This window comes from Ambystoma mexicanum, chromosome 5q, assembly GCF_040938575.1.
Source record: "Ambystoma mexicanum isolate Mex_15411 chromosome 5q, UKY_AmexF1_1, whole genome shotgun sequence".
Taxonomy (NCBI): domain Eukaryota; kingdom Metazoa; phylum Chordata; class Amphibia; order Caudata; family Ambystomatidae; genus Ambystoma; species Ambystoma mexicanum.
In genome coordinates this window covers 247459994-247473665 of record NC_090933.1, presented here as the reverse complement: position 1 = coordinate 247473665, position 13672 = coordinate 247459994, and positions in this window count along the sequence as shown.

Sequence of the window (13672 nt, the reverse complement as noted above, 5' to 3'; positions counted from 1 at the left end):
CCCCTTTGCCGGCCAACTCTGAAACAAGGACAAACCCAAATTCATAGCCTACAAACTGGTATACCTGTAGACCGGAGGGGTCTGGAAACCCAAATGTCCATCAACAACCTGCCAATGCTCCCCATCCTTAGAAGCCCAAAACCAACTTTTGAAAAGAAGAACTAGCAGAGCAGTAGGTATTGATAATACGGTAGGACAGGGAAGAAGCCAGAGCAGCTAGAAAACTCACCACCTGAACATGACATGCATGAAAATGATCCAGACCTTGTGAATTGCACCAATGCCCCCATTTCCCCCACACCCCCTTGTATGACTAAGCACGGTAGAGGTCCAGGAAACCCTAATGAGTCTGATGCTGATCAGGAAAGGTCCTCAGGAGCCCAGCTCCCCAGGATACCAACCAGGTCACGAACTGGAGGGATCCTGGCATAGGACCATGGCCCACTTGAAGTGTTTTTTTCATTTGATGCAGGCCAAGATAATGATTGCGGTACTGGTTTATGGTTACAGTCACTTTCTCAGCTTCTACTTCTGATGAGTTCAATTGCCAGAACCACAAGGGTGCAACTCTTCTGATTGGGGCACTCTCACATGCGGCTTGTGGTTCTCACATCACTTTTGGTACATTCATAGGGTGTATGAAAGAACACAACCTGTGGCAAACTGAAGTGACAAGCCTGTCCTGGCCTCACACTCAGTTCCACGTCATGACGCATGCTACCCATGACATGGGGCAGAGTGGTTGCAACAGGGGAGATCACAGGGCAAAGGCCGATTAGAGAGTGCACAAGGAGAAAGGAACTCCCATGCCATTCTCCGTGTTCCAATCATGGAAATAAATAAAGCCGCAGAGCCCACAAGCCGGTGTCTGCATATGGATGTTACTTTGTGCTGATAATAAAGTAGCAGTTTGTCATGCAAACTACAAGCTTATGATATGCTTATTTATAGGTGGGCCTCCATGGTATGAAGTAGCATCTTTACAATGGCGACGAGAATAGAACGCTTTGAGTGACACACTATCACAACCTCAGGCAGACACCCGAAGAAGCTGTACCAGAGACAGATGCAACATTGTATCATATCAGAGAATCACGCCACCACCTACATTTCTTCAGACTCCAGGTGAGTCACCAGTTCCCTGGAACCAATGGAAATCCCAATTCCAGATATGCCTTGAAGCAGAGAATGGGACAGAGATTACGCCTGAGAGGAAATCCACACTTCTGAGGAATGCACTCGGCACGGAAGGCCAAAGACTGTTTGCACTGGCAGTTGTATCGAGGAAACCTGGATGGCTGGAAAGCCAGCTCACAGTGACACATATGATGAAGCGATGGCCAAGTTAAGTTAGAGACATGGTTGGGCAGGATTCCTAACATAGTGCTCGAACATCAAATGTTTTACACTAGGCTCCAAACATTCTCAGAATCATTTGACGACTTTGTAACAGCAGAAGGAGCTGGCAAGCATTTGCACCTTCGACAACATGGCTGACCAACTCATCCAAGAACAACTCATCATGCATTGGTGTGACACCAAAACTCACGAAGCCTTGTGGCTATCACTATTGCCAAAATGGTTGACCGATCATTACGCTCCATAAGAGAAGTGAGTCAAGCTAATATTAAGGAAGAGGTGTGCACTGTGAGAAGATGACCCACAAGAGTGAGAAAGAAGATTGTCCACCATTGGCAAACCAGGGGATGACTCACTGAGGAGTCATCCGTGCTTGACTAGCAGCAAAACTGCAAGAATTTACATTCAAGGTCCATTGCTGGGCTAGCAAAATTCACAACCTTACTGCCTATCCAGGTCACCACTGCCACACAAACCTGGAGACGAATGGGATGTTAATGACTTGCGTCGTAGCATCTATTTAGGATGCAGAAGAACAAGCCACAGATAGCTTATCAGCGAATCAATGGCTGCAGCAAAACAAAGGTGCCGATACTCTACAACAGCTAGCAGACTTCCCCAAGTCAGGATGGCTGTAGGAAAGGAATGCTCCTCTCCAATTGCGTCATTACAGGAAAGTACAAACTGAAATCACAATGGAAGGTGATCTGCTGTGCAGAGCAGACACTCTCATTCTGCCAACGGCACTTATGAAGTATCTACTGGCGCTTGCTCATGAAGGCCATCTGGGTTTCACGCTGTCCAAAAAGAGGCTACGATACGAGAGCACTATTGGTGGCCGGGCATGGACAGAGACAGGGAGAAGCACAGTGGGACGTGTGCAGCATGCAAAGAAGGGGCCAAACGTCTCGTCACAAACACTCCACCAATGACATCAGTGGAAAAGAATGGTCAACTCTGGCGTAAAGTGGGCATTGATTTCATCGGTCCGATGGAGCAAATGCCTTCAGAACACAAAAATGATTTGGTATTGGTGGATTACACCTCTAAGTGGGTGGAAGCCGAATTTATTTCTGAAATAAGAAGTTCAACTATTCTAGCTCTCACAGGAGTTTTCAGTAGAGAAAGATGTCCAGAGGATGAAGTCGCTGACAGCGTAGTACAATGTGTATCAGCAGAGATGATACATTTCTGTCCGGGAACTTTGTCACGCACACCCGGCTGTCCTTTTATCACCTGAGATGAAACGGACAAGTAGAACAAGCAAATTGTGTGATTGGGAAAGCAATTCAGCAAGCAAGAGCTGAAGCGCAAATTGCCATGAGGCAGTGCAAAGAACAATTTCAACACACAGAACTACAGTTAATTCCGCTACAGAAGTCACATCAATCCAGATAATGAGATGATAAAAAGCTAACATCAGGCACAAGCCAGCATGGACAAACCAGAAGGATCAGGAAAATACCACAGATGCGATCATGAGAAGAGTGGCAAGCCATCAGAAACAACAGTGAGAAACCTTTGATGCACACAACTTAACGGATGCTAGAGACGTACAAGTGGGTGATGTAGTAAAAATAGGTGTGCCCTGGAAGGAAAAGGATACTTCATCCAAGTACAGTCGACCACTGACTGTCACAGAAATACATCATGACGCAATAAAAGTCGAAGAGGGAAACAAATTGAACATGGCCAAGGTAGCGATCTACCAAAAGAAGAAAAGAAGAAAATCAAGCAGCACAAGCATTCTGTTGAGAATTAGCAGTGCTTAATCTGACAGGATAAGCAAAGAGTTTGACGCATCAACTAATGGTCAGATAGCACAGTGAGATGAGCCCTCCTTCTGACACCTGTGTGCAGCCTGCTGCTGCAGGTTCGAATCCCAGCAGGGCCAGCTCAGCCTGTCATTCTTCAGAGGTCAATACATTGAGTACCATGGAGTGGGTAATAATAATATTGACTGTTATTGCAGCGCTTAGATACCTGTGGGTTTGTAGTATTTAATAAAACTAGATATTATTATTAACAAAGACCAAATATTGGCCAGCGGAAGGGAGAAGATGAGAAGATCTGAAGAAGGTACTGAATTGCATGAAGCATACTCACAGCCCTGGGGACGATGTAGTGACGCGCCCTCTGCTCGCGTGCTCAGTTCCTTGTCACGACGCACGCTGCTCGTGACGTGACGTGACGTGACGTGGGGCGGGGACGGGGGAGATCATGGGGACAGAGGCGGAGGAGAGACCGTTCTCCGTGCTCAAGCACAGAAATAAATAAATAAAGCCGCAGAGCCCACCAGCCGGTGTCTGATTATGGATGGTACTTTATGCAGATAATGAAGTAACAGTTTGTGATACAAACTACAAGCTTATGATATGCTTATTTGTTGGGGGGCTTCCAGGGTATGAAGTAGCATCTTTTCACACACCTTCAAGCGAAGGAGGCCGACACTCACATTTTTCTGATGATGTATTGTGATAAGCATGTTGTTCCTAGCGCTCCATTCCAATTTGAGGCACTTTGCATGCAGATATATGCATGATGGCCACAAGCTGGGGCGCCGGGTCTGGGTGAGTGATATGTTGCTGTGTTATATTTAAGAGGGAGGTGCAGGACTTCATATTCGGGTTTCAGATGTCTTCTAAGTGTTACTCCGCCCACAGTTCAGATGGCTGCCAGCATTCCATCAGCTTTTAACACACACTTCAGTTCTTACTCTAATTGCCACCAATATACCGCACAGGCCCCCTCGCTCTAATTGAGCTCTTTGTTGGTCTCTCATTTTTGATTGCTGCGTTTAACATTCTGTGTAATTAGCTCTACCCATTGTTTAACAACTGCGGATGACATTCGCCTGACACAAAATATTCAGATTCTCATGGCAACCTGTTCTGTCAGCTCTCCTCATCTTCCGAGGACCCATCTGCTTAATGGCTGAGAGAGAAAGGGGTGGCCGGCGCCCCTTTCACTTGAGAGGCACTGCGGGAAATCTGCATCTGACAGTCATGCTGATCCCCGGTGTCCCCCAGCATCTACCTGGGCGCGGGGGCATTTGGATCGTCCCCAGCAAGTGGCAGGTTTAAGGCAAAGGACGACCCCCCCCATCCCAAGTGCAAGACTGACAGAGGGCCCCAGATGGCCGGGTCATGGACGGGGAACTTAGAGTGGGAGGAGTTGCACAATGATGACTTATGTGCGTTTTATTTTTACAGTTTGCTGTGTTTAGGGGTCTGACTAGCAAGAAAATGCTGGGCCTCGTCAGCAAGTTATGCTGTCAATGGTGGACATATTGATTGGCCAAGCCTGAAGACAATGTTGGAATTATAGGTTTCAAGACAATGGGCCTCATTACGAGGTAGGAGGTAGCCATAGTGCTATGACTACCCCCTTACCGCATACCGGGTCCGGGTTCTCGGAATGGGTACTTACCGGGTCATTCAAACCTTGGAGGACCCGGTAAATCCCCATTCTGAGAACCATTCCCCATTCCCATTTGAGCCCCTGTAGGGCTCAAATGGGAATGGGGAAGTAGCTAATAACGGTACCACAATTTGCGGTACTGTTATTAGCTCTGACGTCCCTTAGCGGGTCCCGTCCTTAACACCTGGTCAGACCAGGCGTTAAGGAAGGGACCCGCTAAGGGACCTCGGAATATGGAGGTAAGGGATTACCCGCACCCTTACCGTTGCCGGTAATCCCTTACCTCCAACCTCGTAATGAGGCCCAATGGGCAGAAACATGGGCAATGGTAAGGAACATTACAGGAGGTAATATCGCAGGATAATCCCTACAACATGCAGATCCATTTCATGCACAGCACCGGTGTAAGCCTTACCCCACACACTTGAAGTGTCATTGAATGCCACAGATTTAAGGGGGTGCACCTTTTAATCCCGATACATACCAGGTGTTGCCTAATTGGGGCCAGGGGAGCGGAGCAATATTTAATGAGGCACAAGAATGAGGGGAAATTAAGAGATTAAAAAGGAGGGGAAATGGAGAGTGGGAGGTCAGGAATTTAAGGAGAATGGAGTCTAAAGGAGGTCTAAAGAGTGAGGGAGAAATGAAGAGTGAGTGAGGGCACGAGAAGGGGAGAAAAAGGAGACAAGAGAGTGGAGAATGGGTAGTGCACGGGAACGAGTGGAAGGGCAAATGGCACGTGACAAGAAGGAGGGAAAAACCGAGAGTGAAGGACGGCACTGATTGTGTGAATAGCAGCAGAATGAGGAAGAGAGTAGAAAAGGAACCCTTAGCAGAAATGGAGAGAGGAAAAAGGCGGGAGGATTAAGGAAATTAAGGAATCAGGAGGAGGGAGAGAAAAGGAAAGAGTGGGATAGTAAAGAGGAAAGAGCTATTAAGGAAAAAAGAGGGGCCAAAAGGAATACTGTGTGTGGAAAAAATGAAGCAGGTATGAAAGGGCAGCATAGCTGAGATGTAAGGAGGGAAGGCACTTGTCCCAGCTGTCCACCACTAGCAGTCACAGTTGACCCACTGCACAAGGCATGCTTTCTACACACATAACAAGGATGCGCTAGATACACGAACAGGGACACAATAACAATGCAGCCAATCAAATTGAGGTAGGATTGAAATGGGCAAAACAAGTCCATATGAGTTAGGAAAATCCCCTTTTGAGCATTCTCCTTTTCAACCTTAGACAGAGTGGCCTGCTACACAAGCCCAAGTGAAGCTTTAGTTTGTCGAACAGAGGCGGGGTAGATCTGTAGGATGACGAGCCATCTTGCATTTTGCAGGACTTTCCCGATTTCAAGGGCCATGCCCAGTGTCTCCCACATAGCCTGAATAAGTCCTGACTAACTTTGCTGCTCTGAAGCAGGATCTGCTCCCCAAAGCCTTCCTAAAAGCACAGGCAAGCACAACACCTTTTCCACTGCTTACCGAGCACTGCCAGCTACAGCTTTTGTGTCAACAAAGCATTTCAATAAACAGATTAGAGCTTGATGACCCAGGATGCCTGGGGAAGGTCTATTGTCCTGGAAGAGGTGCAAATGGTGGGCGGTAATAAATGGGAGGGGAGCATGGGGGTAGTACATGGAGGGGATAGGGGGGAACAAATCCCCCCCACAATTTTAAGTAGGAGGGATATAATGGCATATGTCCCCCCGCCCCAGAATCTCTCGTTGTGCACAGACAGTGCACTGCCACTGTCTGCTGCTGCTGCACATAATTCCTGGCTCAGCCAGGCACAGGGCCGTTATGTGGGGTGTGCAGGAGGGGCAAGCTGCCACAGGTCTCGCACTTGGGAGGTGGGGCCTTGCGGTGCATTCCAGGACTGACCTTCACTCCAAACCTATGGAGGCCCGGGAACGCTGTCTCATGGAGCTTTGCCAATGCTCAGCGAGCTTAGCCACTATTGGACAGTGGCCCATCTTTTAGCTTGACAGCTTTAGATCCCTGATGACTAGGGCAGTAGCAAGTAAAAGACTCTGAGAGCTTGTATACTGTGACTGAGGGGGACACACAAGGCACACAAAGACACAGACATACGCGAGTGCCGCAGGAGTTAGACCCGCAGGATGGCGTAGATTTTACAAACCGATTACGGAACATCATTTTCAGAAGGAACAGTGACTCCTATTAAGCTAAAGAACCGGAAAAAAAATGTACCCACTGCTGGCCTTCCACACCACGCTCAGAATGAGTCTTGCCGACCTTCCAAAACTCTAACAGGGTGGGTACTCTTGCCAACCGTCCAAGCCACACTCAGGTTTAAGGCGCATTTCTCCTCTTATAAAGCACACTTGAAATGGGTAAAATATAAACTTTCCATCTTTGAATGCACCATAACATGGAAAAACTATATATGTTCTCCATGAATCCACAATAACAAGGAATAGTGATATGTACTGCATGAAACCACTACAAACGAGCATTGATAAAGCCAACAGATTTGGCTTTTGTGTAGCCATGGGATAGGCATTTGGCATGCACTGCGTGAATGGTGATACTTGACCATAATACGACAATGGCTGTAAAATGGTGTGAACACCTGGGCTTCTGGGGAAATGATATCAGTGCTTGGCAAATGCCTATGGTACCTATACACAATCCAAAACTGTTGTCTTTGAGAATGCTTGTTTTTCATATGACTTCAGTGCAAGGAAGAGATGCAAGGACACACACACTACTTATAAATCAAGTGGTTGAGGCACACTTGGTTAAGACACATTATATTACACCAGTAGCGCAATTACAGCTGCAATTATTATTTGTATTTCTATTAATATTATTAGGGTATTTATTGAGCAGATACAGTGCTTCAGCAAGCAACAATGTGCTTTACAAGTCTTAGAAGAAAGTACACACTGAGAAAAGCAGAGATTCAACAGATCAGGGAGCGAAGAATGGGGGTGGGGGAGGTTAGGCAGTTTGGCCGCAATGGATATGCAGGCAAACAGGGGAGGAAAGAGGAGAGGTCAGATCCACCAGTCTCAGGATAGGTGGGGAGTTGATACAATAACTCTCAGAAGACTGCTTAGAAATAACAATGTAAGGCTCTCTACTGAAAAAAGTTTGGTTTACTGTTTCGCAGTCCACAACACAGGCCCTTATGCTCTAGCATAGCTGCAGGACAGTGTTTAACAATAGCAGCAACGAGGAAGGTATAATTGGCCAAATTATAAATGCGAGACACAGATCGTTTAAAAAGGTTTGCATAATCCAGACTAGACAGAAGATTCAGATTAGCAGCCTCACAGAACACAAAAGCACTCAAAGGTGGATACAGGAGACCCAATAGGAAGCAAGGAGAAAGCTAAACATACCATAGCATAGATAGTGGATGGAAATTAGAAGCTGCCAAGAAGGTGTCTGTATCCAGAAGGACTGAGATTAGAAGAGGGACATGGTTTTCAAGTATTGTTGCCATTAGAGAGTAAAGGAACAGGTTACTGTGGTGCGCAGTACACCAATGCTCACTATTATTATAGAAGAAGCACCACTATAGCCAGTGAACAAAAATTTAATGGGCGCCTGGTTAATGCCTTGCTCTGCCCAGGTAGGTACAGTTATATCAAAGAACACAAATGAGCAAGGTCATGAAGATCTCACTGCTGACAATAGAGTAACTAAATCCTGGATAAGTCACAACAAGGTTGGTGGACACAGAATTACGGAGAAGTCTGTCTACTGCAGTTCAAATTTAATTCATGTGCAGTAAGTGTCACGATACACGTGAATTTATAGAGCATAGGATATTCAATATTAAAACATACAAGGTCTAGTACCTAAGTTACATTGATCAAATGACAAATATTTGACATATTAGATCCTTTTGCTTGTACATTCTCTATGGATTCCTTGGGAAGGAAACTAGAGAACTTAGTGAAGTAATAGTCAGGTGATCAGCACTATGGTGTGGGAACAATCTAGAGTTGAAACAACATAAACAAACAAGTCAACACAACAGTGTTTTGGCCATTTTCCAGATTAGCTTGGTGAGCTATGGTGGTGTAGGCCTTCATCAGGACGGGAGATTCTTATTGAAGAAGTATCCTATGTGGTCTGTTGATGTAAACAGACAGAGAATATGTCAGGAGTAAGTTAATTCTAAAGTAGTCTAGCAGTAGAGATGTAACTGAATACATCTTCAGAGGAGCCATCATTCCTGTCAAGAGACACAGGTCGAATGGAGCTACCGGCGATCTGTGTGCCTTCTCCAGCGCGGCTCGTGGTTTGTGCCGTTGTCATGAAGATGGGCTTATTTATGTAGGCGCCACCTGTCATGATGCCTACCCCCGGGCATCAGGACCAAGGCCCTCAGCTCCGGGAGCAGGCATCCAGACATTTGTTTAAACCTCAGCAGCCCCTTCTAGGGGCTATCTGGGTTCAGTCCTGGTGCCTTAGGCGCCGGGCGCATCCTCATCATAAAAATCAGTCCTGGTGCCATAGGCACCAGGCTGATAGACTTTACTTACCTGATGCAGACCATGCTGCAAAAGAGTCCAATCCTACATGAGGCTTGGATGGGACTATTTTGTTACAGGGACTATTTTTTACTCGGGCGTAGCTCTAGGGACCTTCTTACCTGGAACTACTTTGGAGGCTATTTAAACCACACCCGAACAGCAGCACATGCTTCGCGAGACCTTGCCTGAACTGTGCCTTAATCTGTGTTGTGCCCTATGGTTGCCATTAGACCTTGCCTGAACTGTGCCTTAATCTGTGTTGTGCCCTATGGTTGCCAATAGACCACAATTGACTTATGCCTGATTTTTGCTGTGCCTCATGGTCGACAATAGACCACTTCCTAACCTGTGGTATGCCCCTGACCTGTGCCCCTGCCAAATGGTTGTCAATAAGCATAACACTGCCCTAGCCACTCTATATATCTCAATGTGCTTCTAGTTGCACTGCGACGCACTCAGGCGACACACTACCTAGTTAGCCCTCTACACCCGCCTAATTTGCCACCGCCTTGCCCACCCAGAACCTAGCCTATTGGTACTCGCCTAGTTTACCTAACTGCCAATATACGGGTCTCTTTATAGACGACTCAGACCTGTGAACTGAACCATTTAGCTACACGCCTTGCACGCAACCTAGTCTACGCCTATAGCTTGAACTTGGACCTGTCCACCCCAATCCTCCCTGCCCACAACCAGAATGAAAATCACCCATTACCAATCCCTACACTTTGCTCTGAGCCTTCTTACCACCATGGCACTTGCATCCACATACTCATACCCTGCTAAGGACAGAAACATGAGACCGAGGGCAAGACTGTCCTGTCTTCATGAACCATCCTCTTACCACAATTATAGAGGCTATATCGATCTAGCAAACAAACGCTCGCAATACCCCAAATCTACCACTCCCCACCCTGCTCCTTTAACTACTAACCAGCCACCGTCACAAAGAGATGCCCCCACCAAAACCAAACAACCACCCTCGACTTAACTAACCAGTACCCTATCAACATTCGGATGTCTCATTAATGTAAGATCCATGGTCGCCCATGCTACTGAGATCTCGGACACCCTAACTAATGAAAACTTAGACCTACTAGTCATAACCGAAACATGGCTCCATGATGCGGCTGGCCCTGCCATCATGCTAGCTATACCTGACGGCTACCAACTACTAAGAGTCGATAGACCCAACACTAAAGGTGGCGGCCTAGCTATCATTCATAAATCTACCTTACCTATTAAATTAGCTACTACCCTAATATTCCCATCTTGTGAACTCCTTACTGCCAAATTACACCTCTCTTGTAACCGGACTCTCACCATGCATGTCATCTACAGACCACCTGGACCATTAGGAACCTTCGAAGATGACCTAACTAGTATCATAACTAACAATACTAAAGACCACGCTCAAATACTATTACTGGGAGACCTTAACCTGGGCTTTAATGACAGCAACGACAAACATGCCCTATCCGTCGCCTCACTACTGAATGACTACGGCCTAACCCAAAAAGTCTCCTCTGCCACTCATGCCAAAGGTAGAACCTTAGATTGGGTTGCTGATCGGAACTGTAACATCAACATTACCAACATAATACTGCAATCCTGGACCGACCACCACTTAATTGTATTCAATGCCTCACTAGACCTTATCCGACCTAAACCTATACTCATGGCCCCGCCACTCCCCACCAGAAGTAAAAAAGATATCACAGTAGAACAACTCCTACCCCACCTTCTCCCCACTCTTAATAATTTAGACAACATTACAGACCCCACGTCGCTAGTAGAAGCCTACAACAGTACTATGATCAAGGCACTTGACTTGGTTGCCCCTACCAAGCTGCGTAAAAGCAAACAACTCTGCCACCTGAACAACTGGTTCACGCCACACTTGAAAGACCTTAGAATCCAAAAAAGAAAGCTGCAGTCAATCTGGCAACACTCACCCACTGACGAGAACAAAACTAAATTAGCCACCCTCGCCAAACAGTATAAAAAGGAAATCATAAGTACTAAAAGAAACACCTTCAATGATAGAATCTCTAAAGCCAAATCAGACACTAAGGAATTATTTTCCATCCTCCGTGAAATGGAATCACCCATAACCCCACCTGACAACATTCCTAAAAATAAACCCTGGTGCACTAATATACAAAATGCCCTGGCGGGCAAAATTAACTTGCTCCAATCCAAAATTGCGAACAAAAAAGCTTCCTTGCTCCTGCCTACAGAACCCATATTGCAACCTCAGCTCCTCCCAAACCAATCTAACACCCCTCACCTATTTAGTTTCAGAAAAATATCCATACTGGAGACAGAAAAAATCATACTATCTCTAAAGCCGTCCAATTGTAAAGGAGACAACTGTCCGGCCCAAATTATAAAAGATGCAGCTCGAGACCTAGCACCTTTCATTTCGAAACTCATTAATGCATCCTTTAAGTCTAATCTAGTACCTAACAACCTCAAACAATCCTGGGTGCTTCCCTTGCTAAAAAAAACAAACACTTGACCCTGCAATACCAACTAACTACAGACCTATCACTACCGTCCCATTCCTACTTAAAATCATTGACAGAGTAGCATACCTGCAAATCCAGGACTACTTAGAAACTAACAATTTACTAGGTTCACGGCAATCTGGCTTCCGTCCCCTTCATGGTACTGAAACAGCCTTGATTGACCTGAAGACCCAAATTGACGAGTTGAAGGACAATGGTAAATCAGCTATGCTACTCCTCCTTGACCTATCTGCGGCATTCGACTTGGTAGATCATGCAGTCTTATGCAATCACCTAAGCTCGGCCGCTCATTTCTCAAGTGATGCCATAACCTGGGTACAATCCTTCCTTGCAAACCGGACAATGAGAGTCTTCTCCCCCCTAGCAGCCGCTGATCCCATACAAGCTTCATGCGGTGTTCCCCAAGGATCATGTGTTTCTCCAACGATGTATAACATCTTTACTAAGCCCTTGTTTGATAAGTTGGACAGACTGGGTGTTGTCTACACTAACTACGCAGATGACACTCAGATTCTAATCCCCCTTTCGGGTAACTTCTTGGAAGACACGGCCTTAGTAAATAAGATATATCTCCTCATTCAGGCCTGGATGGCATCCCATGGCCTCTGCTTGAACGACGACAAGACGGAGCTATTGATCCTTGGCTCAGCGCTGGCCATCAAAAAACTTGACCCTAACTATGCTGCATTTAACATCGACAATAACGTCATCAAAGTGATGCCTGTAGTCAAAACCCTCGGGGTCTATCTCGACTCAGCGCTCACCTTCAAAAAACAAATGAACTCTCTAGCATCCTCCACTGCATATACTTGCAAATTGATCCGAGCATGCAGACCATTTCTAACCGAGACTAGCTGCATCACATTAGCTGATGCCCTCATCATATCCAAGTTGGATTACTGCAATGCCCTCTATGCAGGATCTAACAAGTATATCCTTGACAAATTACAAACTCTCCAAAATAACGCTATCAGAGTAGCTTTAAATATTCCTAATAGAGCTCAAATCTCCACCTCCAGGAAAAAAATCCACTGGCTAAAAATCAAAGACAGGATCACCCTCAAAATACTCTCCCTCACATCCAAATGTCTTAACAATATAGCCCCCCCTACCTGGCTAACAGAATCCACAAGAGAACTTCAAACCGCCCCACTAGATCGACCAATGCCTTTACCTTAGTGATGCCTAGATACAAAAAGAGTACAGTTGGCGGCTCTAGTTTCCCAGTCATAGCTGCGCAAACTTGGAACAAACTCCCTTTGGATCTCAGAATGGACCAATCCTACTCTAGCTTCAGGCGAAAAGTCCTTACTTGGATTTGTGCCAATGACTTTTAGCTCGACTTCCCCCTCCTACATAGACACTAGACGTATGTAACTAGGTGAACGACATTTCATCAACTAGACTGAACTATAGCTCTGCACTTTTCCTTTCTTTTTTTGCTTTCCCTGTACACTTACCTCTGACCTAGGTGAACTGTATAAACTGTATCCAATGTGAACTGTATAAACTGTATGTCTTCTGTAACTAAGTTCTCAAGTAATCTTGTACTGCTTGCGCCCAGCTACCCCTTCGGGTTTGGTTCTGCGCTGTACCAAATAAACAAACAAACAAACAAACAAACAAACCATATAGTAACATTCATGGGTGCTATTAAACTCTTTTGTAATGAACTTACTAGTGATCAAGAAATTCACTAGGACATAGGGGAAGCATTCACACAGGACGGGACTGAAGAGAAACTCTAATAAAATATAGAACCCCTCTTCCTTGGCAAGTTGGAGTCATGATAAACTGCTGTGGGTTGTAACAGACCACGGTCTATGGGGCACAGTGGTGCCAACATTACTGTCC